This window comes from Piliocolobus tephrosceles, chromosome 5 (genome assembly GCF_002776525.5).
Source record: "Piliocolobus tephrosceles isolate RC106 chromosome 5, ASM277652v3, whole genome shotgun sequence".
Classification (NCBI taxonomy): Eukaryota; Metazoa; Chordata; class Mammalia; order Primates; family Cercopithecidae; genus Piliocolobus; species Piliocolobus tephrosceles.
In genome coordinates, this window is record NC_045438.1 from 65,385,130 (window position 1) to 65,413,061 (window position 27,932).

Below are 27,932 nucleotides of genomic sequence, written 5' to 3' on the forward strand. Positions count from 1 at the left end.
CATAAATCACTTAGACTGCACCAGAGCTTAGTGTCTGTTTATTCGTATGATTTCTCTGACTTCAAACCTTCTGGAGACATTCAACTTTGTTTCTCATCTTATTAGGTAATGAGAGTTTCTGCTGCTTCCGTCCTCCTGGCCAGAGGGAGGTAAGTACTGTCCATCAGGGCACGTTCTTGAAGCCTTTGCCTCTGCTGTGGGTGGTCCCTTTTTTTACTGTGGAAGGCAGGAGAGAGTCTCAGTATCCTGAAAGTGACCAGGCCTAGCCCTGCCCAGGACAAGAAGGTAGAAAGTGGAGGCCACAGTTTCTGTGGTCTGTTGATCAAGTGTTTGAATTCTATATTGACTCCATAGGAGATTGGATCATAGGCAGTCACATGGCCCTGGAGACTTGGAGTAAGAACTGATGAGGGAGGCTCAAATGTTTGATGCCTGGTTTCCTTTGAGAACAACTTGGAGAGGGTGGAAGGAATGGAATGGCATAGAAGCAAGGAAATGGATTTTAACAGTAGGATTTAAAGTGTCTATGACTACTGAAGTGTGTTGTGGATGAGATTTGGTGCATATGAAAAAATACTCAGAGATGCTGTTCAGGGCCTTATGTAAGCAAGAATGGAACAGAGGGAGAGGGAGAACTCAGCAGCCTTGCTGAGACAATGGAGGCATGTGTACCAGAGCCAGGGTCAAGTGCAGCAAAATCTACTAAAGGTTCTTCAGAGGCTAGCCCAAAATAGGATGGCCCTTGAAGTTCAGCAAATCTTGGTGTTCCACTCACCCCCTCTGCTGATGCAAGGTGCAGCTCCCTCTTTCCCCAGGGGCCCTTCCTCTTGACTGTCTCCCCCAGGATGGGGGGATGGCTATGCCCCGCTGGTTCCTGACCTTCTCCTGCTCCATTGGAGACCATTATGCTTAAGCATTGATTATCTGTGTCCAGTCAGTGTTTTGCAGCATTCCTGGCACAAATGGCCTGCGTGTGTGCTGAAGTGGAAGGAAAGGACTCTCAGGGGCACATTCTGTGGTCCAGGAGAACACAGAGCTGGCCTTGTCTCTAGCTATTGGCCATCTGTGTTCCCCAGAGCAACAGAACACCAGGTGCAGAGCCCCAACATGGGGTTGGAGCTTGGAAACCTGGCTGGAAACAGAAATGGAGCTACCCTGTTGGGTGGGGGACTTGGACAGGAGAGTGAAAAGTCTCCTGTTTCTGGTGGGTGGGGAGTCTGGGGGTAGGGGTCTGGGTTCTCTCAGATGGCCTGTAGAAGAAGGGAAGATACTGCAGAGAAGAAAAAGCCCCCACAAGGCCGGGCACGGTGGCTCAAGCCTGTAATCCCAGCACTTTGGGAGGCCGAGACGGGCGGATCACGAGGTCAGGAGATCGAGACCATCCTGGCTAACACGGTGAAACCTCGTCTCTACTAAAATTACAAAAACTAGCCGGGCGAGGTGGCGGGCGCCTGTAGTCCCAGCTACTCGGGAGGCTGAGGCAGGAGAATGGCGTGAACCCGAAAGGCGGAGCTTGCAGTGAGCTGAGATCCGGCCACTGCACTCCAGCCTGGGCGACGAGACTCCACCTCAAAAAAAAAAAAAAAAGAAAAAAAAGAAAAAGCCCCCACAAGGGACCAGATTCTGCACCTCCAGGTTCTATTGGATTTAGGGAATGAAGGAGGGAGAAGAAAAGAAAGAAGAAGAGGGGGAAGGAAGGTGCTGACTACTTGTTCTGGGCTAGATGCCATACTGGGCTTCAAGAAGAGGTACAAAACACTGCATGGCACCCAGCATGTAGAAGTCCCTTGGTCAGTACAGCTGTTATCATTATGAGTGACATTACTGCTTAATTTTCACAACACCATCATAAGGCAGGTGTTGTTATACTATCTCCATTTTGTGGATGACAAAATTGAGGTTCAGAAAAGAGAAGCAATTGGTGTAGGGGGTTCAAGATTGAAACACAGCCTATCTGACTCCAACGCCTGTGTGTCCAAGCCCTGTGAAAGGCAGAGATGTAGGTGTTCCACCAGTACCTGGCAAGGCAACAGCTGGTGATGGTAAAGGGTCAGTATGGGGTGGAGTTGGGTGGGGGTAAGGGAGTTAGGGAGGGAAAGAAGCCCACTCCCTTGAAAAGTTCCCCAGGGCTGGGCTGCCGTGCAAAGCCACTCACCTGGAAGTATGGGACTAAGGGAGGGCAGAGGCAAGACTGTCCTGGCTGCCCCACAGGCTTAGAGCTAGGAGGCAGGTGCTGGGTGTCGGCAAGAACGGCAGCCTCTAGAAGAGAGAGAAGTAGCCTGGGACCTGGGGGAGCCATACCTGGGATGGACAAAGGTGGGCATGGCTGCTGAGCCTGCAATGAGTAGGTGGTCCTGGATGCTTCGGCAGGTGTGGTGCGGCTTGGTTTCCAGCAATCGTGCTGGTGGGTGTTCAGCCAGTGACTGTATGTGTATATCTTTGTCATTGTTGTTGCCAATATTATAGTGATCACATTCTCTGATTTTATGCATTTAGGTTAAAAAAACCTGGAAAAACATGTGAATCAAAATAAAACTTAATTCACCTTTCCAGGTCAGAGTCACAAGTGTCAAAACTCTCAGGTGAGATCTGCCCGTGACGTTCTGACCGCATGCCTCTCTGCAAGGAAAGTGGTATGTGTTGTTTTTTCCAGCAGTGGAAATACAAACGATTCACTCTGGAAACCATGGCTGTTTCGCTGATAACTAAGTTGTTTGCTGATAAATGATTACCCAGGAGCCAGAATAGAGACCCAGAAGTCAAACTGCAAGAATTATTAAGTTCCCTCTGTATGCAGAATATTGTGCAACATGGTAATGGGTAGTACAATGGATCTGAGTGTGTAGACCTGGTACAATAGAGCTTATAGGCTAATGGAAGACAGGAAGAAACAACAGGACCACATAAAACTGGAATGCAGATGGGATCTGTGCTACTTACACTAGCCATGGGATGATTAGAACAAGATAAGAGACATGAGGAAGACTTCTTGAAGGAGGTCCTCAAGCCGTGTTTTGGAAAAGAGAACTCAAGATCTAGCAGGGAGAAGGGAGCAAGGTAACTAGGAGATGTCTTGGAGGAGAGCAAGGTGATGCTGAAACTGCCCTCACTGTTGGTTTTAATGTTGCTTTTGTCTTACTGGTCGATTCAGAGCATTCATGGTGCAAGAGAGATAGGGACATTTGATTTAAGAAATAGAGCAGAATCTCCTAAAATTAAATCAGAATTTTTGATGGAGTAGAGGTCAGAGCTATGTTTTGGAAGTGTTTGGGAAATTGTTAGTTTTGTTCCCAGGATCTGATGCTCTTGTGGTTGAATATTCCATGTGAATGTTTTCTCTGCCCGTGCAAATAGTAGGTCTCCCAGACAAATATCTCAGTGGTGCCAGCGCTTCATTTTCCAAATGTAGGAGGATCTTTCTAATACTTCCTTTGTGGGGAACTGAAACTGTTGGAGGCTTGTAATCATATCTACATTTTAAAGCAAGTTTTTTAAATCAACAGACTATATGGAAATGTATTCAAAACTCTGTTAGTATTATGGTTGGATATTAATTTTGAAGTATTATATAGTTTTTTCCTCCTGTATTTCTTTCTTAACCCTCTCACCTACTTCTCTTCTTTTTATTTTGTTTTTGTTTGTTTGTTTGTTTGTTTGTTTATTTATTTTGAGACAGAACCTCGCTGTGTTGCCCAGGCTGGAGTGCAGTGGCGCAATCTCCACTCACTGCAACCTCCATCTCCCAGGTTCAAGTGATTCTCTTGCCTCAGCCTCCCAAGTAGCTGGGATAACAGGCATGTGCCACGACACCCGGCTAATGTTTGTGTTTTCAGTAGAGACGGTTTTGCCGTGTTCGCCAGGCTGGTCTCGAATCCCTGACCTCAGGTGATCCCCTAGCCTCGGCCTCCCGTAGTACTTCTTGCTTTTTTGAGCAAGGTTAGTCTGTCCTCATTGCCTTACTGAAGGGATGGTCAACAGGGATCAGAGATATAGAAGACCATTTTCCTGGCTTTTGAATTTTTAAAGCCCTTGTGTATGAAGGAAGGACTCTGACTTATACAAGAGATTTAGGAGAATATGTAGTGCTCCACTTGAAATTCCCTGTTCCCAGTCTCTGGGGACTTGCAGGGAGGGAGCTGGGTCACAGAGAAAGTAAGAACTGTATATTCATTAGGGAATTCTTGAATGTGGTATTGTGTGTCCTGGGTGAACTGGAATGGAACCCACTGATTAGCTCGTCTACGTTTCTGTAGACTAAGATTTGTACCTGCAACTGTCTCATGCTAAATGGTAAATATTTTTCTTCCAGTTGATTTTCCTGGGGTTCTCATTAACTTTCTAGAAGATTTTGGATAGAACTCTTGGATATTTAATGTCACAAGTTTTAGTTCTGATCTTGCCTTTTGGGCTCAATGTTGCATTCCCATAACTCTCCAAATTACTGAAAAACAATTATTGGAATAACCCAAGTTTGCATGAAGAGTAAACACAGCAAAGAGTTGCAACAACAGCATGTGGTGGGTCATGGCCAAATCTGCCCATGGAAAGCCCCTAAGTGGATGTGGGTAGAAAATTCTTAGGTCCTGCAATGTAAGTGCAGATAAAGGGAAGTTGCTTAATATGGAGCACTGGCACAGAAAAAAAGAATGATTTTATGTAAACGTTGTGCAGTAAGTACCTTAGAACCCCAAACCAGGACATAGGCCTGGGGGATGTGGCTTATTGGGTTAAAGAAGGATTGTCTGAAATGGTGAAATACATCATCCTGGGGGCTGGCATGCCCTTTGTGGAGGGGAGAGGAGCCTTTGTTCTGGGTTTCTGGGGCCTCGTAGATTCCTCATCCTGAGAGCTGCTGCCAACAGCCACCAGATGTGTCCCGTTTAGGAACAAAAGGGGGACTCTGCTATGCTGTATTTGTGGTCATTATTATTATTATTATTATTTTTTTTTTTTTGAGATGGAGTTTTGCTCTTATTGCCCAGGCTGGAGTGCCGTGGTGCAATCTCAGCTCATCTCAACCTCTGCCTTCAGAGTTCAAGTGATTCACCTGCCTCAGCCTCCTGAGTACCTGGGATTACAGGCATACGCCACCACGCCCCTCTAATTTTGTATTATTAGTAGAGATGAGGTGTCTCCATGTTGGTCAGGCTGGTCTCAAACTCCCAATCTCACGTGATCTGCCCACCTCGGCCTCCCAAAATGCTGGGATTACAGGCGTGAGCCACCATGCTTGGTCTTGTGGTCATTATTTTTAAATACTGTAGCATAAGTAATGGAATATGTGTGTAAACTGATTAATCCTAATCTGCTTTTACTCTTTAGGGTTGATTAATTAGTGGATAACACAAACAAGTGAACTCTACTCTATGTCAACAACTGAGTTTCCTTTATTTGCACACAAAAGTGTTAAAAGTAATTGTTGATTTGGCAAACCAGCAGATTTTTTTGTTTGGTTAGGAGTAATCTAATAGGACTAATTGCCTTGTATGAATAAGGGATAAAAATGATCAAGCCCAATAGTTATGCCATCTGTGTAGTGCTAGGGGTCTAGAGCCCACTGGTGTGACATCTCCAAGGATAAGACCAGTCTCCCCTTGCCCCCTACCACCTAACCATAGGAAACCGGTCTTTGTGTTTGCTCCAAAAACCTGTCTCCAACATTTGCAGGCAGGGGCAAGAGTGCAAATAGAGACCCACATAGCGTATGTTTAAATATCTAAAAGCTATAAATCCAGCCAAGAAACCATAAGATAGAACATATTCTATCCTCTTGCTTTGAAAAATATATATTCAGAGGGACCTAGAATATCAAGTTTGGATATAGAATTATTGGACTCAGAGTTCCATCTGCTTGTCCCAGTGTCTCCGTTCTCTGTCTGCTCCCAGCTCCATCCCTCATCCCATATTAAAGACACCCCAGTCTGCATAGTCCATTCTTTATAAATGGCTGCCTGGTGGCCTAGGGATGAGGACAGCCGTGAGACAGATGACCTCAGGACTCGGACCCCCTGAAGAGGCCTGAAGTGGGTTCAGGGCCCTTGGGATCCTAGGCACCAAAGAGTGGTCTAGGTGGAGTATGGGCTTCCACTGGTGATGAGTCACAGGTGCAGACACATTCCCTGGGCCCTGTGACTCATCACCTGTGGAAAGAGGGTGCCTAGGAGGGGGCAGAAAGAGACCCTTTAAAGGACAGAGCCTAGGACAGCAGCCCCCTCTTGCCTGGGCATTTCTGCTGTTTTTTGTTTGGGGGAGCCAGGGGTTGCAAGGAGAGAAAGAGAGAGAGAGAGAGAGAGCGTGCAAGAGAGAGAGCGCAAAAACCTCTTAGCAAGGTTTTTAAAGATTAGTATAATCTGGTATGTAACATAGATCCCTGCATTTGATTATATGTGGTCTGAGCTGAGACTTGCATTTATTGCAACAGCTCCACTTGGTAGCAAGATAATCGGGGTGGGGACCTCAGTCTCTACTTGTGTCCAACCACAGGAGGTGACTGATTTTTTTATGGAGAGATCATGACTTACTGATGCAGAACCAAGCATGCCTCAAGAGTTTTGTTTGCGCCTGTTCCCCTCCTCACTGGATTTGACACATGCTGAATGATTAGTTGGGTGTAGTAAGAGCGTCTGTTTCTTATGGCACATTTGAAAATGAAGTTCTCAAGTGGGTAGTGTAAAGTCATGAATCTAATTCATAGTCCCTCTCTCTCAGTCTACCATGCACCCTTCAGCAAGCACTCTCTTCCCACTGGTCTTTGAGCCTCATTCAGCCCCAGCTGGTGAGTTGAGGAAATATGCCTAGGTGAATGTGAGCTCTGATAATCAAAGGGCTTTCAGAGAACCACAACAAGCCAGGAAAACCACCACGTTTTCCATGGAAGCAGCAGGGAAAGGGAGGAGGATGGGTCTGAGTGTCTGCTAGATTCTAGACTCAACTTTGTGAGAATTTACCAGTGAATTTGTACAAATCTCTTTCTTCTTTGTTCTTTCTCAGTTTCTCTGTCTAAAATGATGAGTGTGAATTAAATGGCCTAAAGTCCCTTCTAGTGCCAAAATTCTTGGGTTATTTGGCTCTCATTGGCTATACTGCCTTCTAACGTAAGCAAATGTAAAATTCCCTCTTCCCCATTCAGCACAAACTTCATTCTCAAAGCACAATGGGGAGCCTGTATCCTGGAGGGCCCTAAGAAAGGAGCCAAGTTTATTTGCTGTGAGTAGACGGGGACAGGAGTCCTTCTACCAATCTCTGTGTGGCTGGCCCAGACCGCCTGCTCAGCCAGGCAGTGCTCCTGTAAGAGCAGAATAATTTTCATTCCCCTCACATTAGTTTAAGCAAGCATTCACTTTTGTGTCTGCATGTCAGTTGATACTCAGTGGATCGTGTGGTTTATAGCTGGATTTATATCATTTAAATCTGGAACTCTTTTCCTCTGGCCTCAATAGCCCAAACAACTTCTATGCCTTTCCTCAGCTCCCTCCCTTTTCAGGAAAAGTGATGAAGAGTTCAAAGAGAACTCAGTGAGAGGCAAGTTGCTGGAGCAAGCCTTCCCCAGCTGTAATGTTCTCTCTCAGACGTCAAGGCTGTTCCCTGTTCTTAGAGGTTGTTCCAGATCTTAGATAGTCACTATGCCCAGAGGTAAATACAGCTGGGGCAGCAGCCAGAGGGAATGATCCTCCAGCTGCCTGCTGCTGTCCTAAAGTGTGGCTGTCATGAGAGGCACAAGTCTGTGGGGGAGACTGAGTGCCTAAATTGCGGGAAGAAAGATAAAATTCCTCAGCCTTGTTTATGTCCTAAATTGGTAGTCTGACTTGGTGAGCTATAGATTATGAGGAGGTTGCTTTGCAGGCTATGAGGAGTCACCAAGCAGCTCTTCAATGGCAGAGGTGAGCCTGGTATCGTGGCGTCCCCTTCTCTTCCAGGGGCTCGTCCCACCTTCCTCTGTTTCTCGTGTTCACATTGGTTCTCCTGCCTGACGCTCTCTCCCTCCCTCTTATGCCTGGGTCAGCTCAGACCCTACAAGTGTTTCTCATCATGATACCTCTCTTCCCTGGAAGCCAACCCTAAGTTCCTGCTTCCTGTCTGTTGAGTATGCTAGGGTGCTGCCAGCAGGACTGTGGGGGTGGAGATGCCTGATACCTTTCACCTGAAGAGGTGAGCAGGCAAAATGCCTGAGTCTGTCTTTTCTGCTATAGCAAAATACCTGAGACTATATTGGGATAATTTTTTTTTTTTTTGCTATAAAATGTTTGTGTAGTATCAATAAAAGATGGCCCTGTAGTGATTTGTCTTTGGTGGAGGAGGGGAAATGGCAGGGGAGAAAGATTGTGTTTCAGAAGAAAATTATAGTATTATATTAACCTTGGATTCCTGTGTGGTCAAGTGTTCACCCATGGTATGAAGCTGCCCACAACGTCCCTCCTCAGTGTGAAGCAGCCAAAAAGATTGGTGACCAGATTCCTCATGATGGAGAACTGTACTGGTCTGTTTTCATGCTGCTGATAAAGACATACCTGAGATGGGGCAATTTACAAAACAAAGAGGTTTAATGGACTTACAGTTCCACATGGCTGGGAGGCCTCACACTCATGGCAGAAGGCAAGGAGGAGCAAGTCATGTCATACATGGATAGCAGCAGGCAAAGAGAGAGAACTTGTACAGGAGAACTCCTCTTTATAAAACCATCAGATCTCATGAGGCTTATTCACTATTACAAGAACAGCACGGGAAAGACTTGCCCCCATGATTCAGTTACTTCCCACAGGTCCCTTCCACAACATGTGGGAATTCAAATGAGATTTGGGTGGAGACATAGCCAAACCATATCATTCTGCACCTGATCCCTCCCAAATCTCACATCCTCACATTTCAAAACCAATCATGTCTTTCTAGCACTACCCCAGAGTCTTAACTCAGTTCAGCATTAACTCCAAAGTCCATAGTCCAAAATCTCATCTGAGACAAGGCAAGTCCCTTCCACTTATGAGCCTATAAAATCAAAAGCAAGTTAGTTACTTCCTAGATACAATAGGGGTACAGGCATTGGGTAAGTAAAGCCATTCCAAATGGGAGAAATTGGCCAAAACAAAGGGGCTACAAGTCCCATAGAAGTCTGAAATCCAGTGGGGCAGTCGAAGCTTAAAGTTTCAAAATGATCTCCTTTGACTCCATGTCTCACATCCAGGTCATACTGATGCAAGAGGTGGGTTCCCATGGTCTTGGGCAGCTCCACCCCTGGGGCTTTGTGGGGTACAGCCTCCTTCCTCGTTGCCTTCATGGGCTGGCATTGAGTGTCTGCAGTTTCTCCAAGCACATGATGCAAATTGTCAGTGGATCTACCATTCTTGGGTCTGGAGGATGGTGGCCCTCTTCTCACAGCTCCACTAGGCAGTGCCCCAGTAGGGACTCTGTGTGGGGACTCTAACCCCACATTTCCCTTCTATACTGCCCTTGCAGAGGGTCTCCATAAGGGCCCCAACTCTGCAGCAAACTATTGCCTGGGAATCAAGACATTTCCATACATCTTCTGAAATCTAGGCAGAAGTTCCCTAACCTCTATTCTTGACTTCTGTGCACTTGCAGGCTCAACACCATGTGGAAGTTGCCAAGGCTTGGGGCTTGCACCCTCCAAAGCCATGGCCTGAGCTGTACTTTGGCCCCTTTTAGTCATGGTTGGAGCAACTGGGACACAGGTACCAAATTCCTGGAATGCACACAGCAGAAAGACCCTGGGCCCAGCCCGTGAAACCATTTTTTCCTCATAAACCTCCAGGTCTGTGATGGGAGGGGCTGCTGCAAAGATCTCTAACATGCCCTGGAGACATTTTCCCCATTGCCTTGGGGATTAACATTCGGCTCTTTGTAACTTACGCAAATTTCTGTAGCTGGCTTGACTTTCTTCTCAGAAATGGAATTCTCTTTTCTATCACATTGTTAGGCTGCAAATTTTCCAAACTTTTATGCTCTGCTTCCCTTATAAAACTGAATGCCTTTAACGGTACCCAAGTCACCTCTTGAAAACTTTGCTGCTTAGAAATTTCTTCCATCAGGTACCCTAAATCATCTCTCTCAAGTTTAAAGTTCCACAAATCTCTAGGGCAGGGGCAAAATGCCTCCAGTCTGTTTGCTAAAACATAACAACAGTCACCTTTGCTTCAATTCCCAACAAGTTCCTCATCTCCATCTGAGACTACCTCAGCCTGGATTTCATTGTCTATATCATCAGCATTTTGGTCAAAGCCATTCAACAAGTCTCTAGGGAGTTTCAAACTTTCCCATATTTTCCTGTCTTCTCCAAACTGTGCCAACCTCTGCCAAAGTCGCTTCCATATTTTTTCAAAGTCGCTTCCATATTTTTGGGTATCTTTTCAACAGCTCCCCACTCTATCGGTACCAATTTTCTGTAGTAGTCTGTTCTCACACTGCAGCTAAAACATACCAGAGACTGAGCAATTTACAAAAGAAAGAGGCTTAATGGACTTACAGCTCCACATGACTGGGGAGGCCTCATGATCATGGCAGAAGGCAAGGAGGAGCAAGTCATGTCTTATATGGATGGCAGCAGGCAAAGAAAGAGAACTTATGCAGGGAAACTCCTCTTTATATACCCATCAGATTTCATGAGACTTATTCACTATCATGAGATCAGCACAGGAAAGACTTGCCTTTATGATTTAATTATATCCCACTGGGTCCCTCCCACAATATGTGGGAATTCAAGATGAGAGGTGGGAACACAGCCAAACCATATCAAGGAGTGATAAATAGAAAGGGGGGTGGAGGACTAAAACCAGCCCAATTGTCCCATAGAATTGATGTTTCCAGTTTCTTTGAATAAACATAGAAATTGATTCTCCCAGTCTTAAAACTTCAGAAAGTTACATTTGTCTTATCTGAGTTTCTTTCTCAGGAAACCAACAATTAGCCCTCCCAGATAGTGGCAAGGAACTAAAACTTACCAGATCTTGGTATCTGGACATTGAGACACCAGAGCCCCTCACCTATCATGACTGTCTAACTGGCCACCTGCTTCCTTACCCCTCTTGAATTCCTATTTTCCCGCACACGGCTTCATTTCTTCCCTGCTATATAAATTCTCCATTTTAGTCAGTGGGGGAAATGGATTTGAGACTGGTTTCCCATCTCCTGGGCTGTAGCACCGAATTAAAGCCTTGTTCCCCGGCAATACTCTTTGTCTCAGTGATTGGCTTTTTGTGTGGCAAGCAGCAGGACCTAGACTGAACCTCTGGCATTTTGGTAACAGACATGTGTATATTATGTGATGCTGAGGTTTAGGGTATGATTGATCCCATCAGCCAGGTAGTTAGCATAGTACCCAATGGTTAGTTTTTCAACCGTTGTGGCCTCCCTTCCTTCTCCCACTAGTAGTCCTCAGTGTCTATTGTTGCCATCTTTGTGTCCATGAGTACCCAATGTTTAACTCCCACTTACAAGTGAGGACATCAGTGTTTGGTTTTCTATTCCTGCATTTATTTGCTTAGGATGATGGACTCCAGTTGTATCTGTGTTGCTGTAAAGGACATAATTTCATTCTTTTTTGTAGTTGTGCAAATATCACTTACAATTTGTAAATGAAGAAAATAGGCTGGCTGTGATGGCTCACACCTGTAATCCCAACACTCTGGGAGCCCAAGGCAGGAGGATTGCTTCAGCCCAGAAGTTTGAGACCAGTCTGGGCAACATAGTGAGACCCCATCTCTAAAATAAATAAATAAGTAAATAAACAAATAATGATTCCATACTCTATCATGACAATTTAACTTAGCTAGGTCATGTTACACTAAACATGGACAATTTTAAGGGTTATCTTGTATAACATTACTCACTAGCAGTTGATGCAGATGGAGAATATTTAGCTGAAAGACTTAAAAATGCTTTATTCCTGGCTACTCGAATTGTGGTTCATGGATCAACAGCATCAGCATCACCTGAGAGCTTGTTAAAGTGCAGACTCTCAGATCCTACTCAGACCTGACAAATCAAAATCTGCCACCTAACCAGATTTCCCACGTGATTTGTAGGCATATTGAAGTTTGAAAAGCAAAGTGGCCACCCATCAGAATGACCTGATATATTTTAAAATCTAGTTACCTGGGTTCCATTCCCAAAGTCTGTTTCACCAAATTTGGAGCAGAGCCCAGTGAACTATGTATTTTTTAAAAATATCCCCCAAAACAGACAAGTTTGGGAACCATCACTCTAGCCAATCATCTCTATTCTGCTGATGAAGAAAATGAGGCACAGTGTGGTGAAATGATCTCATCAAATTAACAGCAGATTAAAATCCAGGCCGGGCACAGTGGAAGATCACTTGAGCCTAGGAGTTTGAGACCAGCCTGAGCAACATGGCAAGACCCCCACCTCTATTAAAAAAAAAAAAAAAAAAAAAATAGCCAGGCATGGTGGTGCACACCTGTAGTCCCAGCTACTTGGGAGGCTGAGATGGGAAGACTGCTTGAGTCCAGCACATTAAGGCTGCACTGAGACATGTTCGTATCACTGCACTCCAGCCTGGGCGACAGAGCAAGACCATCTCAAAAAATAATAATAATAATAAAATAAAATACTATAAAATACAGATCCCCTGACTACTAGACCAATTTAGCCTATGCACACACACACACACACACACAATTATCTTATTACATATAGTTGAAACGACTGTGCTTATGGAATTTGTTCCAAGAAACAGAAGAGATTTTGCTTGACACAAAACTGAAGCTTGGCAGCAATATGAAGAAATTTGAGGACTTGAGACTGGTTCTCAAGAAATGTACATTCAATGGGGCAAAGAAGATACTGGGCGATCCAATAAATAAAAACAAATGTAAGGAAAGGAACTCATGAATGCATTTGCCACTCCACACTCATCTGTGTTGGAATTGTTTCCTTCTCTACAATCCCACAGAATTTTGTTTCTGTTTCCCTGGTGGGACTACTTCCAAATTCTTTATGTGTTGAGCTTTGTGCCTGGCCCATGAGTAACAAAGTACCAAACTTTCTTAAAGATCTTTGTTGCCAGGCTGTCAGTGTTTTGCAATAGCATTTGAGGAATGGAATGCCAGGGAGAGGATGGAGTGGTATTCACATTAGTCATGTGATTACTTATTGCTCAATATGTATGCTATGGACTAAATGTTTATGCCCTCACCCAGAATTTATATTTTGAAGTCCTAATTCCCAATGTGATAATATTTGCACTTGGGGCCTTTGGGAGGCACTTAGGTTTAGATTAGGTCATGAGAGATGGGGCCCATATGATGGGCTTCATGCCCTTGTAAGAAGAAGAGACCAGAGCACCCTCTCTCTGCCATGTGAGGGCTCTGAAGAAAGGCAGCTATCTGCAAACCAGGAAGAGGGTCCTCACCAGACAATGAATCTGTTGGCACCCCCTTAGGCTTCTCAGCCTCCAGAATGGTGAGAAATAAATGTTTGTTGTTTAAGCCACTCAGTCAGTGGTATTTTGTTATAGCAGTTCAAACAGACTAAGATAATGTACATTACATTGAACTAAGTGGTGAGTAGAATACCAAGCTTATAAAACTCAGGCCCGCCCTAAGGATATGCCAGTGGCGGGGAGGGGGAAGGGGAGAGAGGCGGAGCGGGGAGAGGGGAGGGAGAAAGCAGGGGTAGCTTGGATATGGTGGGCTGTAGGTCCCCAGCCCTGCCCCGTGGGGAGGCGACTGAGGCCCGGCAAGAATTCGAGCATGGCCCCGGCGGGCCAGCAGTCCTGGGGGACCTGGCACTCCCTCCACAGATGCTGGCCCGGGTGCTAAGCCCCTCATTGCTCGGGCTGGTGGCACTAGCCTGCTCCAAGTGCGGGCCCGCCGAGCTCATGCCCACCCAGAATTCACGCTGACCAGTGAGCACAGCGTGCAGCCCCAGTTCCCGCCCATGCTTCTCCCTCCACACCTTCCCGCAAGCAGAGGGAGCCAGCTCTGGCCTCGGCCAGCTCAGAGAGGGGCTCCCACAGTGCAGTGGCAGGCTGAAAGGCTCCTCAAGCACCGCCAGAGTGGATCCCGAGACGGAGGAGGCGCCGAGCTAGCGAGGGCTGCCAGCACACTGTCACCTCTCACCAGTAGGCAGATGATTCATGGTCTCTTAAAAATATATTCAAGATTACAAGACAAGCCGGGTGCAGTGGCTCACGCCTGTAATCCCAGCACTTTGGGAGGCTGAGGCTGGTGGATCACAAGGCCAGAAGATTGAGACCATCCTGGCTAACACGGTGAAACCCCGCATCTACTAAAAATACAAAAAAAATTAGCCAGGCATGGTGGCAGGTGCCTGTAGTCCCAGCTAGGGAGGCTGAGGCAGGAGAATGGTGTGAACCTAGGAGGCAGAGTTTGCAGTGAGCCGAGATCACGCCACTGCACTCCAGCCTGGGTGACAGAGCACACTCCATCTCAAAAACAAACAAACAAACAAAAAACTTTGTGTGTAAACAGGAATTCGATTCCCGGCTCAAATAATTAAAAATAGGTTTTTCACCCACCAGACTGCCTGGCAGCTCTTTAGAAAGTTGTGTGACATATGAACCAATTCTTCCCTATATGAGACTGTACTGTACATTGCAGGCTGTCCAGCATCGACCCCACTCGTGGATGCTAGTAGTCCTCCTGCCTACCATTCAACACTCTGACAGCCAAAAACGATTTCCAACGATTTCTGCATTTCCAAAGCTCCTGTCAGGGTGGCAAGACTCCCGCTGAGAGATCCTAGTAGAGATGGTAAGTGGAGGCAGAGCAGAACCTCTTACACTTCCATGTGCCCTTGAATGCCCCCACGGATCTCGGTAACATGCAGATTCAGGATGTCTGGGGCGGAGCCTGAGAATCTGCATTTCTACCAGCTGTTCTCGGACCCAGACTGGTGAGATCAGAGGAAGAAGAAGTGACCTTGGGTTTAGGTGGCAAAGACTTCACAGAAAAGAAGGGAACATAAATAAGGTTTTGAAGAATACATGGAGGTGGAGCTGATGACATCCCACGAGGTGCAGGCTGCTGGGAGGCAAGCACACTGGACCAGCAGAGAGGGATCCGTAGCAAACTGTGCCCAAAGTGAGCAAACAGCCTTGAGCCAACAGCAACAGCACTGCTGGGCACAGAGGGTAAAAATAACAACTCCCTACTGGGGTCGAGTCTGCCAGACCCTGGCGAAGTTCATTTCTTTCAATAAATCCAGCAGCTTCCCCTTTGATAAATACTGTCACGGCTGGAACATGTGATGCTAACAAAATATGGTTTTAATTTGGGGCCCACTGCACTCAAGGTTAAATACTGCGTGTGTGTATACACAAGCAGACTCACAGCGGGCCAAGTTAATATGCCTGGGCTGAGAATGGCTAAACCCATGGGGATTCAGTTATACAGATTTTGCTGCTCTGAAAAGCAACCTAATCACCATCATCAATTCTAATGCTCTAAGACTTCTTAGGAACATGGAAGCTTTTAAAGTTCAGCCATTTTGTGTTTGCATCCAGTGCAGACGCAGGGGCACATTTGTTTTCCTGATATTTTATGCCTACTTTATTGTCATATGTTGTCTGACATTCAGAAGATAACATGCTGTTTTAATCAACAGCTAAACACTGCATTAAAACTTGATGGTCCATAGCTTTGTAGCAAAGGGAGGTGAGGGGTAGGAAATGAGAGTCAGAGTTTAGCAACAGACCGAGGCTTGTTCTGGTGGGATTCATTCCTGGGAACACAGAAACTCTCAGAGTTTTTGTTAGTCAGTGTGTGTCAGTTTTGCAGCAGCCCAGGGAAAGAAGGAAACTGGCTAAACAAGTTTCAGTTTGGCCTCTGCGGTGGACCGCTGCTGGTAACTGGACCTCCAGGCCATCATGAATAATGAAGAAGTCTGCTTCTTCAAGGATGCAGGTCACAGCAACTGCACCAAGGCAATTGCCCAGCAAACCAAAGATTACAGCACCTGGCCAGTAATCTTATGGGGGGAAACAAACAAAGTGGGAATGCAGTGAGCAGCAGGTGTCCTCAGGGCAGTAGGAGGGCAGAGAAGGTGAAGAAGCAAGGTGGGTAGTGGCAGTGGGAACCCACCCGAATGTCCCCAGTGCAGGATGCAGAACAGTTGGCCCTTCCAGAGAGCAGCTCCTCAGGAAAGTGAAACTCAGGGAAGGGAATGGTCGTTTCATGGAACAAGCAAGGATCAGAATAATTTCCTGGAAGGACTAGGGGTTTATCACACGGGGAATAGCAATATGAAGGGAGCTGCAGGAATTCTTCCTTCCAGGAGGCACCTGCCCTGTTGCATTTTGAAATTGGTTAAAAATGTATTTATATTTTATTAGTATTTATTCATAGGGACAGAGAAAACCTGAGATCCTGTGAGCAGTGACTTCCCAGTTAGTCACTGGTCAGCTAGAGGCTATCTAAGGTGGAAAAGCTTGGTGCTAATACTTAAATTTTGCACACCCATGCTTGTTTTTTGTGGCAAAAGTGAAGCCTGTTTATTGGAGAAAAATGTAAGCCCCTAAAAAGTGCAGACATTGTTTAAAAATCAGAGAGAGTCCTCCTAGTTATGAGGAAAGTCCTGCTTTAGGCTACTCAAAACTTCAAATTAGAAGGTGGTTAGGAGCAACCAATGAGGACTGAGTGAATTAGGGATTCCCAAGGTATTTTCCACTGGTCTCTAGGGTCCTCTATGTTTTCTCTGGTATTCTGAAAGGAGATTTAAAAGGCAATTCTCCCTACCGTAAAAGCTGTTAGTTGATTTGGAGCCATGGGGGATGCTGGTCAGATGCTGCCTAAGCTGAGCGAACATTCAGGGCATGGCTGCACTTGGCACTGGCTTCTTTTTTCCTTGGATTGCTTCCTCACTAATGGAAAGAATTGAGAGAAGGGCCTGGCAATTTTATCTGGAAAAATAATTCAGATTTCTAATGCTATAGAGATTATGTACCATTAGAAAGGGCAGGGGAAAGGAGGATTTGTTCCTGCGTATTCATTCTGGTGTTGAAATTCTCTAGGGACAAGAGGTCAGTGGGCATTGAACCCAAACCAAATTTAGCAAGTGGAATAAGCCTCTAATTGGAGGCCTGGATTCCACATTAAAAGCTATTCTCCACCTGATACCTTTTAAAGATACCGCTGCAGTGTGTAAATTTCATGGATTTCACTCACTGCAGGTCCCCAAGCATGCTAACCATGAAGCAGTGATACCGCCCAGCACCTGCTTCCAGCAGCCTGGAGCCAAGGGGCAAAATGGAAAGAGTCAGCATTTCTCTTTTAGGTTCTCTGCTTCTCCAATGTGTAAGCTTTTAACCCCCACTATGCATCTTCGTTCCATTCTCCTCCAGTACCCATTTTAGTGAGCTTCTGTTGTTTCTGCCCCAGGGTATCTCTAACAAAGAAACAAGATATTTATCAGGAGAACTTCTCCCACTCTCCTCTCAGTCCTTGGGGATCCGAAGAAATGACACTTCTTGGTCTGTGGGGTGGAGCATGTGAGTCACACCTGGACCAATCATTTTATCCTATTTCATGACCACATGACCAATTCAGGGATGGGAACATGACCCAGGTGGAACCCATGAGAGGCAGTGAGATCTTTCCAGGAACTTCCAGGAAAGAGGGTCTCACTTTTCCCTCTATAATGTGCACGAGAGAAGATGTGTGGCTGAAGCTGCTACCATCCTCTTGTGGCCACAGGAAGCTGGGATTAATTGTAACAACGCAATTGGCAGATCTCAAAGCTGAGAACAAAAAAGCAAAAAAACCTGTATTCTAATAACACTATATATGAGCCCTAAATCCAGCTATGCCTGGAGTCAATCTTACCGTGGAATTTTAACCTAAGCTGGTTGATAAATTATCTTTTCACTTAAGGCAAAATCATGGCAGATTTTCTGCCACTTGGCAAGAAGAAGACAGATACACCCAAGAAGCTCCTGTTCTTTCTCATTAACCCATATTAAAACCCACTTTCAGGAAAGGATTCTCCATTCTAAATTATGAATAACTGATAATGCTTCAAAGTATGAGTCTTTCAAGAAAGTTTTCAGCTTTCAGGATTTGTTCAGCAAATACTGAGCCCCTTCTGATGCAAATAGACATGGCAGTGTATGCTAGGAGGAGAGTGTAGCCAAGTTTTCCCATCAAATTCAGTATTTCAGTGCCTAATTTTGGCCATTCAGATAAGTTCTAGCTTCTAGTAATGGCCAAGTAAATTACATCTAACTAACCCTTCTGCCAAAGACAATGGTAAATTCTGGACCCAAAACACAATGAAAACAACAAAACCTGTTTGAAGGTCCTTAAAACCAGCCAACATGGTCTGGTTCTGCAGACAAAAACTGAAGAAGACATGACCCTTGAAAAAGGAAATCACATATGGCGAGATACACATTTATCAGGTTTTCCTTTGATAGCACTATCCATTTCCTGCAGTGGACAGAGGTAGAATTCAGCAGAAACTGGCAGTTCTACTGAGCTTTCTAAAGTTAGAGGTTAGAATTTGGGGCTTCTACAGTAGCAGGAGATTGGGAAGGAGGGAATCTCACAAAGGAGGGAATCTCAGATTGGGGTGCTCCCAAATCTGTGTACAAACTTCCCTGACTCTTAAATTGTGCCTCAGGGTGAGGTTCAAGGAGCTGAGGGAAAAATAACAGCTGGAAGACTAAAAGGGGGTGTTGTCTTGCATTGAGCAGATGGTGCTTAGCGTTTAGTTCTCACCAAGTTAGAGGGCTCTGGAGAACACCTAAGGCTTTCCACTGAGACCACACAAGGAGTAATGATTACTCACCAAGACTAAAGCCTATGCCCTAGGAATAAAGGCAAAACCAAAATAGGCCCACCCTGACAAAGCCTAAAACCAACTCTTCATAGCTGTGTTATGTAATATAGTAACCTCTAGGCACACATAGTATTTCAAATTTAATTAAAACTAAATAAAATTTAAAACATAGTTCCTCAGTCACACTAGCCACATTTCAAATGTTCATAGACACATGTGGTTAGTGGCTATTATACTGGACTGCACAGACTACAGAATATTTCTACCATCATGGAAATTCTATTGAATGGCATTGCTCCATAGGATCAAGAAACTACGCTAGTAATTGAACTGCTTGCTAGAACAAATGTCAAATTTTTTCTAAGGAAGATAGCAGGCTTCAAAGTCTTTTTAATATCATCCAAAATTATCAGCATACAATTTTTAAAAATTACTAATTGTTCAAAGAATCAGGAAAATGTAACCTACAGTGAAGAGAAACAATAAGCGATAAACATAGACTCACAAGTGACCCAGATGTTAGAATTACGAAAGACTTAATAACTATAATAAATAAGTTAAAGAGTCTATAGGAAAATACATCTGTAGTAGGTGAAGAGATGGAAAATTTTAAGACAGCTATGGAAACTTTAAAAAAGAACCAAATGGAAATCCTGAAACTGAAAGATACAATATCTGACACTGAAAATGCATTAGTTTGGAATTTACCGCATAATGAACACAACAAGAAATCAGTGAGGCCGGATGTAGTGGTTCACACCTGTAATTCCAGCACTTTGGGAGGCAGAGGTGGGCAGATCACTTAAGGTCAGGATTTCAAGACCAGCCTGGCCAACATAGTGAAACCCTGTCTCTACTAAAAATACAAAATTAGGCTGGGTATGGTGGTGGGCACCTGTAATACCAGTTACTTGGGAGGTTGAGGCAGGAGAATTGCTTGAAGCAAGTAGGCAGAAGTTGCAGTGTGCTGAGATCACGCCACTGCATTCCAGCCTGGGTGACAGAGCAAGACTCTGTCTCAAAAAAAAAAACCCCAAAAAACATAATAAATAAATATATAAGAAATCATCAGTGAACTTGAAGACAAGTCAATGGACATTATTTAGTCAGAGTGAAAAAAAAGATTAGAGTAAGAAGGCCTACAAATCCTGTGGGATAATATCAAGCAATCTAACATATATATATTTAGAGCTCCAGAAAGAGAGGAGAAAGAGAATGAAGTAGAAAAAGTATTCGAAGAAATATTGGCTGGAAAGCCAGGCCCAGGTGCTCACACCTATAATCTCAGCACTTTGGGAAGCCAAGATGGAAGGATTGCTTGAGCCCAGGAGTTTGAGACCAGCCTGGGCAATATAGCAAGACCCAGTCTCTACACAAAAATTAAAAGATAAGCTGGGCATGGTGGTGCATACTTGTAGTCCCACCTACCCAGGAGACTGAGGCAGGAGGATCACTTGAGCCCAGGAGGTCAAGGCGGCAGTGAGCTGTGATTGTACCACTGCACTCCAGCCTGGGTGATGAGTGAGACGCTGTCTCAAAAAAAAAAAAAAAAAAAGAAATATTGGCTGGAAAATCTTCCAATTTTATCAAAAACAGTAACCTCAGCAAACTCCCAATGGAATTATTTCAGCCGTTTAGATGTCTCTGATCCAAAATCCAGCCCCACCCACTCACTGACAAGATACAAGGTAATATACGGACCAAGAATTTCTGCAAGGATAATAGGGCCTGAGATGAGGGTACAGATATTCAGAGGCAGTGCTGACACTGAAAAAATTCCACAGGTTTCTTCTCAGAATCTTGCTGACTCCAGAAAACAAGTCTAGAGTATATTTTTCCTACTGAAGGATCTGACAGTCCTCCTTCAGGCCATCCTGAGACGGGCTTCATAGTATTTTGAAAGTATTAGGTTGATTTGATTTTAGCTTCAATTCTATTTAAAGGGAAAGGTATATTTAGATAGAGAATAGATTTCTGGGAGCTAGAGAAAATGAGGCAAAAAAGAGCTAGAGTACAGCTAACCCAAAGCATTGACAGCCCCTTATCAAGAATCGGGTTGAGTGGAATGAAGAAAAAGTTGGCAGGATTTACCCCGGCAATGATGCACACATTCTTGGTGGGGGCCCTTAGTTACATGGGTCAGGAACTAATAAGTCCCTGTGGCACTTTTGATGCTTTCTGTGGCAAGTAACAACAACAACAACAACAATCACCACAATCATAACAACTTATCAAACTGACTTAAACATAAAGAAATTTGTTATTTCACAAAACTGAAATTTTAGGACTAAACTCAGGACTTTTAAGTTGCATCTTGAATGGCTAAACAAAGTGTTGAGTTGCATCCTTGGATGGCTGAACAAATCCGGAGCTGGTTAATTTCAGAAGCTCAATGATGCCAACATGGACCCTTGCTCTTTCCTTCCCTTTTCCGCTCTTCTTGTCAAAGGTTTCACCTTAAGGTCAGTTCCCTTCAAGTGTCAAGTATACATGTGCATACCTGGACATATCTAGCAGGAGAAAGAGAAAGCAAGAAAACTCTTCCGTTGATCAAGGAGTGTAAGTCCTTTGCTTTAGTCTGATTTAACAAAATTAAGTTGTACCTATAAGGAAAAAGGTAATTTGTCTCAGGTAGTAGCAATGAGATTTTAAAACTGATACTGGTTGGGTACCTTCAAGTCTGTGTTTCTACACAGTTTCCTAACATGGGCCTTTGATATTAGGGAGATTCTGGAGTTACATATCTTGATAATTTAGGAGTAAATCTCCCTTAGCAACAGTTGATTATGCCTTAATTTATTTTGTGTTGCTAAAGAGCAAATGATGAACCCATTGAGTTGCTATTGAAGCTTTGATTTGAATTTAGTAATTCCTGATTGCCTGTATCATGGGACTTTCTCTAATATTAGACAATCTTCCAGTTCCTCAAATGAGGCATGTTCTAATAGGTAGCAACTGGTGTGTTTGAGACCATTTGTAAGTATTTCAGGTGATAGACAATAATACACATAGTGCCAATGATAGAGTCAATCTAGTCACAGAACCACCCAGAAAATATTGAGGGCTCTAACAAAAGGAACAACAAAATCCAAAACAATAATAACAAAACAGAATGAAAGAGAGAACACTGAATTTGATGAATTAAAAATTATGAGGAGATTTTTGGTTGGAAATATTCAGATGGCAGTAACTTATGTGACTAAGCCATCCTGCTGCATAGTGAAACCAGTTTGCTAAGTACCTTTTGTTTTGTTTTGTTTGAGACAATGTCTTACTCTGTCACCCAGACTGGAGTGCAGTGGTGCCACTATGGTTCACTGCAGTCTCAATTTCTCAAGCTCAGGCAATCCTCCTGCCTTAGCCTCCTGAGTTGCTGGGACCACAGGCACATGCCACCACACCCAGGTAATTTAAAAACATTTTTGGTAGAGATGAAGCCTCACTGTATTGCCTAGGCTAATCTCGAACTCTTGTGCTCAAGCAATCCTCCCACATTGGCCTCCCAAAGTGCTGGGATTACAGGTGTGAGCCACTGCACCAGATCCAAAGTACATTTTTTACACCTGATTGGATTTGTGTTCTAGTTGGCCTATCCACTATGTGGTATGAGTATACTTCCTGGGTAATAAGAAAAATAATAATCTAGAATGCTAGATTAGAATTAGTAATCATCTTGACAAATGGATAATCACAAGTGTCTGCCATTATTTGCCAGAATTAGTTTCTAGATTAGAATTAGTAATCAAGTCACAGTGAAAGAAAAAAAAGAGTTTCTGGGAAGGCAAAAGGAAAAGTTGGTAAATTCACTTTTACTGTTTACATGTTGACTTGTTTTTCTTAATGTTAACTGCAGAATTTGTTTCATCATCCAAGGTGCAAATAAAAGTCCTGAGAGTTTAGTTCTATGTCATCTCTTTTATAAATAGCAGATGTCAGTTACACTACTGTGCACCTGTTAACCTTGGAGGCACCCTCACTGCCCACTAACCCCCTCATTGCTTTAGAGGTACCGAGAATGGGTGAAAGCAGAGGATGGATACCTAAGCAGAAGTGAAGCAGAGGTAAAATGGCACAGAGAAAATCACTGCAGGACAATACAAAGTCAAGGTCAAATGATGGGATGAGACAGAGACATAGAGAAAATCATCCAGAGAACACTGGCCTAAAGCAATCCTTGGTGGTGGTGATGGGGGTGGGCGGGGGGTTCTTTAAAAACCGTGGTGTTTGGTAAACTAGGAAATAAAGAGATGAAGGTAAATATCATGCCAGACTCAGCAAACAGCAGCTAGAACGAAAGAAGCCCAAGGACAGCCCTGAGCATGGAGAAAATAGTGCTGGGTAGGCATTGTTCTCTAGAGCCAGAGCACACACACAGAGGGCCACCACTGAAAGTGAAGGACAATTAGAGTTGGGAGTATGTGTGCATCTTTGAAAAAGGAATAGCGCTTTCTAGAGACAGACGCTGATTTTGAAATCATTTTAATGGCAATTCTTTTCACAAGCTGTGACCCAAACATACTCAAGTTGAAGCATCACCTCTTTTTGCCTGGTGACTTCTGCTGCCTCAGCTTATCTCAGGAGATCTTGGTATCTCAACCCTGATATTTTCTCCTCCATCTCCTTGCCTGAATTAAAACTTTTCTTTACCCAGAGAGCACTGCTTTTCTTGTAGCCCTCTTAAGTCCTTTTCTATACCCTACATACCCAAGATTAGGATGTGGGTGTGGCTGCCTCCTCATTCCCTAATGCATCCCCCAAGCATTCTTGTAAAAATGGCTGCTCCTTTGAAGTTCAGGTAGTGTTGTTCTTGTCCACTGGTCTCTGGAAACTCCTTCTTGTTCCCCAAGGACTTTCCCTTCTTGCTCCTAGTATTCCCTCACACCTCAACCCTGTCATCCTCCGGAGAAGTGTTACTGTACCCATGGATGACCTAGTCAACATTCTGGCATCTCAATGCCTTAATCTACTTCACCACTTCCGGCACCCACCTCTCAGTGGCACCTGGATCTTGTCACCTCTTCAATCTCCTGCTCTGACCACAACTCCCTCATTCCAGTCCACTTGCACACCTCCTCTGTGCCTCACCACACAAGGTCCTTAGACCCTGGCCACTCTACTTTTCCTTATCCATTAACCCACTCTGCTCTTGTTTCTCTTTGAAGTCACATTAGACTCCATAGTCCATTATCTCAGTCATTGTCTTGCCAATACCCTAAATTTACTGGCCTATTTTTTCCTTTCATCACATCCACCTGGGCAGGGGGGAATCCTAGAAGAACTCAACTGCATACTTTATTCTTTATGTCTCTCCCTAGGCAGCAAAACATGACTAGAGAGAAATATCCCAGCCTACAACGTGCACCCAGTCACCACCTTCCCTGACTCTCAAACCTCCTTCACCCCTAGGGAATCTCACTGTCCTCCTCTTGTCCCTCACCCTTCTATTTCTGAAATGACCATTTTAAACTTTCTCCACTTCTCAAAGCTTTGAGCCCCCATCTCATCGCTCACTTCAGCAGATGTCTTTGTTCTTACTTCACAGAGGAAATAGATGCCCTCTGGTGGCAATTACCTCACTTCCTGCCACCGGCTCCTATAAGCCAACCTGCACCTCTGTGCCCATCCTCTGCTCTTCCCATCTGGCAAAATGGAACTGATGTCTGTCCTCCTACAAAGGTCAAGTCTCTTTTTATGCCATATATTCCAGCCTTCTTAGGAAAGGTACGTTATAAATCCTCCCCTTTTTCTATCTTTGAATTATTCCTCTCTAATGGGCCGTTTTCATCAGCATGTAAACATGCTCCAGTCACTCCCATTCTAAAAAACTCTATTCCTGGACTCCAAATTTTCTGTTCAGTTCTGCTGTTTTTCTCCTCCCCTTCACTCCTAAACTGATTGGAAGAGTTGTGCATAGTCATTGTTTGCCCTTATTCGTTGCCCATTTACTTATCAGCCTCCTCCAGCTGGCTTCCTTCCCTATTCCTCTATTAGAACTTTTTTTGTTGAAGGACCCAGTGACCTCCATGGCCCGAAATCCCATGGGTACTCCTCAGTCTTTGTATTATATGATCTCTCAGCCTACTTCAACAAAGTTGACCCTCCCTTCTTTTGGAAAAAGCTATTTTTCTTGGTATCCAAGCTACTACACTCTCCTGGGTTGTCTCACTCTCTGGCTCTCTTTCTCTGTCCCTTTGCCAGCTTTTCCTCTTCCACCTGACCTTTACACATTGGAACTCCTCAGGTTCAACCTTAGATCCTCTTCTCTCACCCTAGCTACTTTATTCGTCTCAATCACTCATATGGCCTTGCCTCTATGCTGAGAGCTTTCAGATTTATACAACAGTCCAGACTTTCCTCCAATCTCCTGAGCCATGTAAGTACCTGCTTTGCACAAGCACCTCATACTAAGGTTGTTTAGAACATCACTGCCTTTCCTAATGTGTTTAAGATTTTTGCATTTTCCCCTCCAGATTAACGCTCCACCCAGGAGGCTGACATGATTGACTACATCCACTGGCTCCCTTGCCTCTAGCTTTGCCCTGGGTTTGGCCACTGGGGATCCCTGGCAGGAGACTGGAAATTAGGGAGAGAGTGAAGTCAAGGTGATTTTTCCCTTAGCTCTGTTTCTGTGAGGTTGCCACAGGCTGTCTGAGTCTCTGGACTGAAAGTCACTGTCTCTCTTCTCTTTATTCTCCACTGCTAGCTCTTGGTTTATCACCCTCTCTCTTGGGATTTCCCTGTGCCCTATCTACACCACTGTAGACACCTCCCTCTTTCAATCATCCTAGTTCGAATGTACCACCTGTTTCTTGCTGGTAATGAGACTGATACTAGAAGTTTTACTAGTAAATAGATCCTCAAAATGGGATTTGGGATTGGGTTGATCATGTTTGAGGAGCTGAAGGATAACCATGTGGGAAGTGGGGAAGTTTGAAGGATGAACATGAATACTAGTAATCTGCATGCAGTAGCATTATGCACATTATCAGTGGTCATAGCATGGATGAAGAGTAAGGGGAAGGCAAGTATTTCAGAAAACCATCAGGCTTGGTTTTTCCTCTGCTCTCTCACCACAACACAACAATCGGTACAGAAGACTTCCATGACCAAATGTGGGAGGGGATGGGTTCCTCACATATCAAGCAGTGGACATCAGCTGGGTGTCTTCCAGTTAAATCTGACACTACCTGGAAATAGTGTCAGATTCCACAGGTTGAGGGCTCAGTCTCCAAGACTGCAACTTCCCTCCCATCTCTCCACATACTGGTCACAAGTCCTGGCCTCCAAAACTTCTGAATAACTGGCTTCCAGTTGAGGTTCCCAAGAACCCCCCTTTGGGTTCCATTAATTTCCTGGAATGGCTCACAGAACTCAGGGAAACAACACACTTACCAGTTTATTACAAAGGGTACTATAAAGGATACAGATGAGAAGATGTGTAGGGCAAGGTATGAGGGAAGGGACATGGAGCTTCTACGCCCTCCCTGGGCACACGGCTTTCCAGGAAGCGTCATGTGTTCAGCTATCTGGTAGCTCTCCAAACTCTGTCCTCTTGGGTTTTTATGGAGGCTTCATTACATAGACATGATTGACAGCTGTGTAGAAATGTGATTGGACAAAAAGTGCATTATCTAAACCCAGCAAAGCCCATCTATTTAGACTTGACTTGGTCTTTCTGTGTACCATTCCTTTCTCTAGGGTATGGGGCAGGACTCTCTCTGGAATGAAGGTTTTTTGACCCACAATCAGATTAGAGTGCTGCCTTGGGCAGTTGAAAGAAGGAGAGGAGAAGGTCAGAGAGAGAGAAATTCTGTTTCCTGAGGTCTAAAGTGCCCCAACATTATAAAAGGACTATGGGAGTTAGGAACCAGGAACTAGGGATGAAAACCAATATATGTATCATAATACCATAACAAGGCACCAGGAGATCAAGTGACTGTGGCTGTTTTTGTTCATCTTTCCTGTCATAACAGAACACCACAGACTAGGCAATTTAAAAAGAATAGAAGTTTATCTGGCTTATGGTTCTGGAGGCTGGGAAGTCCAAGATTGAAAGGGCTGCATCTGGTGAGGGCCTTCTTTCTGTGTCATAACAAATTGGAAGGCATTAGAGGGCACCCAAGAGAGGGCAGGAGAAGAAACCAAATTTCAAGATAACTAACCCACTCCTGTGATAACTGCATTAATCTATTCATTAGGTTGGTGCCCTCATGATCTAATTACCTCTTAAAAGTCCCACCTCTTAATACTGTCACAATGGCAATTAAATTACAACATGAGTTTTGGAGGGGACATTCAAACCATAGCAGTGACACTTCATTGTTCTGTCAAAGGTAGTGATTTTAAAGATTATGGAGCCAGCTGGCTATGTCTTACAGTTATGGTGAGCATATACAGACAAAAAGATAAATTAAGAGCTATAGCTATATGTTGAAGAATACTTGTGTGTAGAGTCAAACCTCTATGGAAACCTTGAGGGGATCACAACAATCTATTGTTGTTGCAGTTCACAGTCAAGCCCTGGGCCTCATTGCAAGGGTTGCAGAATTTCTGTGGCAAATAAAGATTCAGCCTTGCCAGGTCTCTAATACTAATGAAAGGCACTAGTGGGACATAGATGAGGATGAGAAATTTGAATCCTAAATTTCCCAAAGACCTCTTTCTGGAAAAAAATAATTTTCAGTGACTACACCTGGAACTGTTGCCTCAGGAACTGATGCCTAGTCTCAGACCCACTCCCTCTCTTCTTTTTGCCTCTGATTCTATAACAAGAATTAGATTCCAACATAGCCCAGAAAGAGAGATATGTAAGACCTTCTCCAGGGTGATATAGACTATCCACGGAAAGACTTGCCAGATCTTGACAAATGGGAGCCAGAGGAGAATATGTAATGGGGAGGTTTTGGGGAGTGTTAGAAGAAGGGGGAAACTATGTAAGGCTCTATCAGGCTAAGTTTATGGACATGGGACATCATCTAGGATTCACAAGTTGCTCAAGCACCAGGAAGTTGTGTTTTTAATCTGCTAGATTGGCTCAAAGCCTGGAGCCAATGATGGCCTATGGTTATTTGTGTTGACATTGTATAAATTCAGTGAAACCGCCCATGTAATTTCCTGCCATATATATATATATATATATATATATATATATATATATATATATA

At 44.3% G+C, this 27,932-nt stretch overlaps 2 long non-coding RNA genes across 2 annotated transcripts in view; both read left to right on the forward strand.

Moving 5' to 3' along the window:
* The first annotated feature begins 2,775 nt into the window (after positions 1-2,775).
* The window catches only part of LOC111538459, a 41,061-nt gene continuing 15,904 nt past the window's right edge, over positions 2,776-27,932 (forward strand). The window contains exon 1 of the long non-coding RNA XR_002730362.2: positions 2,776-3,057. This is a non-coding gene — a long non-coding RNA (uncharacterized LOC111538459). The remainder of the gene's footprint in view (positions 3,058-27,932) is intronic.
* On the forward strand, positions 14,513-19,405 carry LOC111538460. Its single transcript, XR_002730363.2, has 2 exons — positions 14,513-14,744; positions 17,162-19,405. It is a non-coding gene; the product is annotated as an uncharacterized LOC111538460 (long non-coding RNA).